The sequence below is a fragment of the Sorex araneus genome, chromosome 7, assembly GCF_027595985.1.
Source record: "Sorex araneus isolate mSorAra2 chromosome 7, mSorAra2.pri, whole genome shotgun sequence".
Classification (NCBI taxonomy): domain Eukaryota; kingdom Metazoa; phylum Chordata; class Mammalia; order Eulipotyphla; family Soricidae; genus Sorex; species Sorex araneus.
In genome coordinates, this window is record NC_073308.1 from 34,326,161 (window position 1) to 34,333,765 (window position 7,605).

A 7,605-nucleotide genomic window follows, 5' to 3' on the forward strand; every position below is an offset into this window, starting at 1 on the left:
TTATCTTACTTTTTTGTTCTTTGGGCCATACCCAGTGGTGCTCAGAGCTGAATCCCTGTGCTCAGGGATTATTTCTGGTTGGACTCAGGGGACCATATGGAGCGCCAAGGATACAGCCAGGGTCAGCCGAGTCCAAGACAAGTGCCCTCCCCACTGTATTATGTCTCCATCCCTGATGCGAGCCCATGGTCTAACTCTTACCCCTGCATCTTCCCACCCATGTTCCTGTGCCTTTCACTCATTTTCTGGATGGATTCTCTGAGTTCCTCTTACTGAGTCTGGAGAGTTCTTTGTATGCTTTTTTTTTTTTCTTTTTGGGTCACACCCGGCTATACTCAGGGGTTACTCCTGGCTTTTGCACTCAGGAATTACTCCTGGTGGCGCTCGGGGGACCATATGGGATGCTGGGAATCGAACCTGGGTCGGCCGAGTGCAGCCCTACCCGCTGTGCTATCACTCCAGCCCCTTTGTATGCTCTTGATACTAGTATTTTTTGTCAGATATAATGTCTTTGGGAGGCGGGGTGTTGCATACAGGGGTTTGGAGCATACCCAGGAGTGCTCAGGACTTACTTCTGACTCTGAGCTCAGTGATCACTCCTGGTAGGGCTCAGGGATCACATGTGGTACCAGGTGGGTGATGTGCAAGGACAGCAACCTACCTGCTGTACTGTCTTCCTCTTATTTTTTATCTTTTATTTTTAAATTTTATTTTCATAAGGTTGTTCACATTAATTGATATAGTCAACATATCCACACCAATCCCACCACCTCCTTCCTACCACCATTATTTCAAATTTTCCTGCCATTGTTCAAGCCTGCCTGCCACAGGCAGATTCTAGATAATTTATTTTCTATTGCGAGCGGCGGTAGCACAGCAGGTAGGGCATTTGCCTTGCACTCGGCCGATCTGGGTTTGATTCCTCCTCTCCTCCCGGAGAGCCCAGCAAGCTACCAAGAGTAACCCACCCATGTGGCAGAGCCTGGTAAGCTACCTGTGGCGTATTCGATATGCCAAAAACAGTGACAACAAGTCTCACAATGGAGACGTTACTGGTGCCCACTCAAGCAAATCGATGAACAATGGGATGGCAGTGCTACAGTGCAGTGCTATTATGAATATTATGAGAGGTCGCACAGCCTCGAAAGTGGCCACATGCTCCTGGAATTTTTTTTTTTAATTTTATTGAGTCATTGCGAGATAGTTACAAGCTTTCATGTTTGGGTTACAATTACACAATGATCAAACACCATCCCTCCACAAGTGCACATTCCCCACCACCAATATCCCCAGTATACCCCACTTTCCCACCCTCCCCCTGCCTCCATGGCTCCCTGGAATTCTAAATATGTAAATGACTGGGGTCCAGAGACATCTCTGTAGGCAGCTAATCCAATTCAAGATTCATTTGTGGGTCTCTGGATCAGGGCGGGTGGCACACTTAAATATGTCCGGAGGCAGTTCCTGGGTGTGATAGCCAGAACCCGGAAGGGGTGGGCGGGGAGATGGGAAGGGATGAGCTGTCCCTGACACCACGTGCCCAGGCATCTCCAGAGCCCGTTCCCTTGTACCTGGGTTTTTCTTCTGAACGTCTGTGGCCACCTGGGATTCATTTGGAGTGGGTGGAGAAGGAAACACCGTCCCCATCTGAGGAGCCCTGTGAAATAGTCTTGGCACGGGTCCGGAGACGTCTCCGGCGAGCTGCTGTCATCTGGGATTCACTGCTGCACCTCTACTGTCTTTCTGACCCCGCTTTTCAAATGCTTATTCCATTTTATGAATTGCCTTTTTATCCTGTTGAGTGTCTTTTGCAGAACACAAGTTTTTACTTGGATGAGGTTCAACTAGCCTCCGTTTCTCTCTCACCAGTTTGTTTTAGGTCATAGAATGATAGTATACTATCAACTTGAAATATATGAAATATTCTTTCCCCCCCCCACACACACTCCTACAGGCTTTATGCTTTGATGCTTGACATTTAGGTTTAAGAAGCATTTTTAATTCATTTGTGTGAGGCAGAGCTGGAGCAACAGGACAGCATGTGGCCAGCCGGGGTTCAATCCCCAGCACCCCATAACGTTAGTCCTCTAAGCCCACCAGGAGTGGTCCCTGAATACAGAGCAAGAAGTAAATCATGAGCACTGCTGGGTGTGACCCTAAAATAAAACAAAATAAAACAATTTGCATGAGGGATGAGGAATGTCTTACTCAATTGTTGCATATTGATTTCTGGTTGTAATGGCCCCGTTGGTTGAGGAGACCATTCTCCATTGGAAGACCATTGCTTCTTTATAAAAAAATCAACTGGGGCTGAAGTGATAGCACAGCCGGTAGGGCATTTGCCTTGCACGCGGCTGACCCGGGTTCGATTCACAGCATCCCATATGCCCCCTCCCCCAGCACCGTCAGGAGTGATTCCTGAGCGCATGAGCCAGGAGCAACCCCTGAGCATCGCCGGGTGTGACCCAAAAAGAAAAAAAAAATCAACTAATCTGGGGCTGGAGTGATAGTACAGTAGGTAGGGCTTTTGCTTTGCAAGCAGCTGACCTGGGTTCGATTCCCGGCATCCCATATAGTTCCCCAGCACTGCCAGGAATTATTTGTGAGTGCAGAACCAGGAGTAATCCTGGAGCATCGCCAAAATGCCAAAAAAATTGTGACCTAAAAAGCCAAATTTTTTTAAATCTATTTTCAGGGTTTGTTTTGTTTTGTTTTGTCTTGAAATAACATCTTGTGAATTCTCTAGACATTAAAAAAAAACACTTCTTCCAAAATAACTTTTTAAAAAAGTTATATTGTTTTTTCTCTATTTTTCCATAGGCTGTTAAACTCATGTGTGTACGTGGTGCTGGGATGTGTGTGGGGGGGAGTGTCAACACACAGGCAAGGCATGTGCTTTACATGGAGCTGTCTCCCCAACTCAAAATTCAAACATTTATTGGCATTGGCATTTCCTTTTTTGTTTTTATTCTTTTTTGTTTGTTTGTTCATTTGGGAGCCATACCTGATGAGCTCAAGAATCACCCCTGGAAGTGCTTGAAGGGGGACCAGATGGGGTGCCAGGGATCAAACCCAGCTCAGCAGCATGCAAGGCAAGTGACTCACCTGCTGTGTTATCTATCCGACATTGCTTTAAAAAAAAGTTCTACTGATATTTTTTTTTTCTTTTTTTTTTTTTTTTTCTTTTTGGGTCACACCCGGCGATGCACAGGGGTTACTCCTGGCTCTGCACTCAGGAATTACCCCTGGTGGTGCTCAGGGGACCATATGGGATGCTGGGAATTGAACCCGGGTCGGCCGCGTGCAAGGCAAACGCCCTACCCGCTGTACTATCGCTCCAGCCCCTCTACTGATATTTTTATTGAGATTGCATTGCACCTTAGCAAAGTGTGAAGAAAGCTTCCACTTCCGCAATGTGGGGGTCTCCTCATCCACAAATGGGGTGACTATCTCTTTTATTTAGTGCTTCTGTCATTTGTTTGTATTTTACAGCAGAGAGTTGGTGCAAATATTTGATTTGTTTTATGTGTAAGTAATTTTGAAGGGCAGCTGCAAGTGGTACTCACACATTTAGGGGTTCTGATCATTTAGGACTTAGGGGTGTGTAAGAAGACAGTAGAGGGAGGACCACAAGCATAAAAAAGGTGGAAGAAGGAACAGGAGAAAAAGGAGAGACAGGACCGATGGGGAGAAGGGAGGAAGCTGGCAAACTGAACTGAGAAGCCAGGAGTGTTCTGGAAGCTTCTGGACTCCTGGTAGGTAACATGCTGGTGGGTTTCTGCCTTCACAGAGGGAGTCACAAGCACTGGGGGATCCTGTCATCATTCCCCAAAGGCTACGAGGTCGTCATGAACATCCTGATGCAAAGGCTGATTTCCAGAGAGACGGGCAAGGATGAGGAGGATACCCAGCCAGGCGGCAGAGTCAAGATCTCCCCACTGATTGTATGGAGGGGTGCAAGGAGCGGGGCTGGGGGCTGGGCACCCCCCGGCCTGGACTGAGTCCCCCAGGGCCTCCCTCTTCATCAGGTGGTTTCGTTTTCAGGGTGGAGGAGCTGGGGCTGGGGTTGGAGGGAGACTTTTCACTTTGTGGGACCAGTCTTTTTTGTGTGATTGGTTTTTTACTTTTTGGGCCACATCCAGCGATGCTCAGGGGTTACGTCTGGGTTTACACTCAGGAATTACTCCTGGCGGTGTTGAGGGGACCATATGGGATGCTGGGGATTGAACCAAATCCCTCCCCTCTGTACTGGCCGCAAGTGGGGCCAGTCTCTTAGTATTCACTGGGTGAGCTTGGTGAACCCCAAATCCGCTTTATCTTTCAAGGGGGATGAGAGAATACAACACCCCCCTCATGATTCTAAGAGCACTTTAAAATAAGAACATGGCGGGCTGAAGCGACAGTACAGCGGGTAGGGCACTTGTTTTGCACACTGTAGACCCAGGTTTGACCCCCAGCACTCCTTAGAGGTCCCTGAGGAATGATCTCTGAACACAGAGCCAGGAGTAAGCCCTAAGCACCACTGGGTGGGACCCTAAAACAAAGAAACAAAAAAACCCCAGAAAACTAAAATAAGAACATGAGCCAGAGCAATAGTACAGCAGGTAGGGTTCTTGCCTTACATGCAGCTGACCTGGGTTTGATACCTGGCATCCCATATAGTCCCTTAAGCACAGGGTCAGAAAGAAGCCCTGAGAGCACTGCTGGGTATGACCACCCCCAGAAGAAACATAATAAAATAAAATAAAAGAATATTCCGGGGGCTCAAGAGGTAAGACAGCAGGTAAGATGCTTGCTTTACCTGGAGTCAACCCAGTTCAATTCCTGGCACCGCCTATGGTCCCCCAAGTCCTATCAGGAGTGCTCCCTGAGAACATAGCCAGGAGTAAGCCTCGAGCATCAGCAGGTGTGCCCCCCCCCAACAAAACAAAACAAAAAAGGATAAATCAAAAAAATAAAATGACAACTTTCTTGGGGCAGGAAGATAGCTGGAAGGGGTGAGCATGTACTCTGCATGCTGGAGGCTGGGGTTTGAGCCTCAGCACCGCATGGTCCCCACTGACCACGGAGGGGAGAGTAACCCCTGGGCATTGTAGGACGTGGCTCCAAACTAATGATAAGCAGAACAACAACCACCATGGCATTCTAGAAATTGCCTTTGATTTTCCCGAGGGGGTTGCTTGTCGTTGTTATCGTGCTCTATTTTGGGACCCCAGAATGATCCGTGGCTATTCTCTGTGCTTGGGGACCACTCCTGGTGGTACTGAAGTAAGGGGGACACCACGTGGGGCCAGGGATGGAACCCAGACCGCCCTCATGCCACACAGGGTTTCCACCGGCGCTCTGGCTCCAGCCCTTCCTGCCTGGCTTCCAGAGCACCCGCCTGCATCGCCGATCAGCTGCGGGCAGAGCTCCTGGGGGGCGGGGTCCGGGCGCTGCAGATGAAGATGGTGATTCCACACCCCCCTCCCTCCCAGGCCACCAAGGCCGTCCACCAGCTCCTGCTTGAGTCCACTCAGCGGACGGAGCTGCAGACCTTCTACTCTTCCCTGTTCTTGGCCCTGCTCTTCCAGCTCTCCTTCCTAGTGATAGGCAGGGACACGAAGACGGTGCAGGAGCAGCGGCTGATGGCGCCCCAGCTGCAGGATGCCGTGAGGTACCGCCGGCCCCCGCGCGTGCTCCTGCGCCCCCTCGTCCCTCCTTTCGCTTCTGCTCGCTGTGCCCGCCCTCACCAGCACATCGTTTCCATGGGTTGGGTTTCTTGGCATGGACTGGTGGCACTGCATCTGTGTGGGGCGTGCCCCTCTCCGACAAACTGAGGCAGGAGCCGCAGTTTGTGTTCATTAACTGTGAGCCACAATGGTATGCGCCCACGTCGATGTTCAACGTGTGTTCAACGATGCCCATAACCCTCTATGGGGCGGGGGCCATGTCCCAAGGAGGCCCTGGGGCCCCCCAGGACCCTCACATCCTCCCCCTCTAGCATCCTCAGTTCCACAATCTGAATCTCGGGGTGTGGCCTTGTCTCTTCTTGCTTCGTTTCCTCCTGTTCCACATCACCCTGCATTTGTCTTCTGGCCTTCCAATCTCAGGATCTCAAGAGCTGAAGATCTAAAGATCCTGCTGTGATCCTTCAAGGGGGTCGCTATCAAATGGAAAGGTTTCTTTTATTTTTCTTTCTTGCTTGTTTCTTTCTTTCTTTCTTTCTTTCTTTCTTTCTTTCTTTCTTTCTTTCTTTCTTTCTTCCTTCCTTCCTTTCTTTCTCTCTTTCTCTCACTTACTTTCTTTCTTTCTTTCTTTCTTTCTTTCTTTCTTTCTTTCTTTCTTTCTTTCTTTCTTTCTTTCTTTCTTTCTTCTCTCTCTCTCTCTCTCTCTCTCTCTCTCTCTCTCTTTCTTTCTTTCTTTCTTTTAATATGGAGCCTTAGTATTCCATTGTGTAGACCGGCCTTGTTATCTCATTTTGGGGAGGCTTCCCAAGTGATGCTTGGGAGATCTGGGGGTCCTGCTGGCACTTCTTGACCCAGTGGGCCAATGCCTGGGGATGTGGTGCTACTCAGGCTCTGTGCAGTTCTGGGGATACCTGGGCCTCCCCAGAGCTGCTGGGAGTCTCCAGGGCCTCACCTAGTGGTGCTTAGGGGTCCACAGGCTGCTGAAAATGGAACCCAGATTGATGCATGACAGGCTTGCTGCCTACCTGCTCTACTGTCTCCCAGCCCCGTGCTTGCTCTTAAACCCCCCTCCAATGCCGTGGGCACCAAAGTACTTTCCCTATCTTGGCTACTGTAAATAGCCGCTGTGAACATCACAAACACAGCAGCTGCTTTCTCAGTGGAGTTTGTTTGTTTGGGGGCCATACCCCAAAGCGCCCAGGGCTTACTCCAGCCTCCGCCAAGCCCATGTCCTCCCTTGAACATGTGTCTTGTATGCTGGTCTGTGTCTCTTTGCTTACTTTTTCCACTCTGGAGAAGCCCGTGTTCTCTCCCGAACACGTTTCCTCTCTTCCTCTCCTCTCCTATCTTTCTAAACCAATTTCATCCAATAAAAACTATCTTGCTTCAGTTCTGGTGGTGCTCAGGGGCCACATTCAGAGCCAGGGGATTAAATCAGGACTGGCCCACGCAAGACCTGAGCCTTCACACCCCTAATAGCTCTCTGGCAAATGAAGGTTTTCTTGGCCTTTGAATGCATCAAGGCAGACTGACTGAATCATCTGTCCATCTAGTTGGTATTTGTGATTTGATGCCAGGGGTCGAGGGGTCACGTTCCCGCCTTCTTGCTGTTTTCAGCTGGTAGAGGAATCTCCCTCTTGGTTTCTAATCACCAGCCCCCCCCCCTCACTCTGCAGGGGGTCCTTCCCCTCAACACCCTCTCTGACATTTGTCTTTGAACAAGTCTTACTGGTCTTCCAGGCAAAGCCTCTGATTCTGGCTGAGGCAGAGCTTTGGCCCCAAACTCTAGTCAGTTCTTCAGAGAAAACTTTTCACGCCCTGTCAGACGCGGCTTCCCTCCCCACCCTTCCCCCCAGAGAAGCTGCACCTCTCCAGCCACGGGCCCTCATTTGTAAACTGTTATCTTGGTCTTGGAGAACTGACCTGCCGCCAGTAG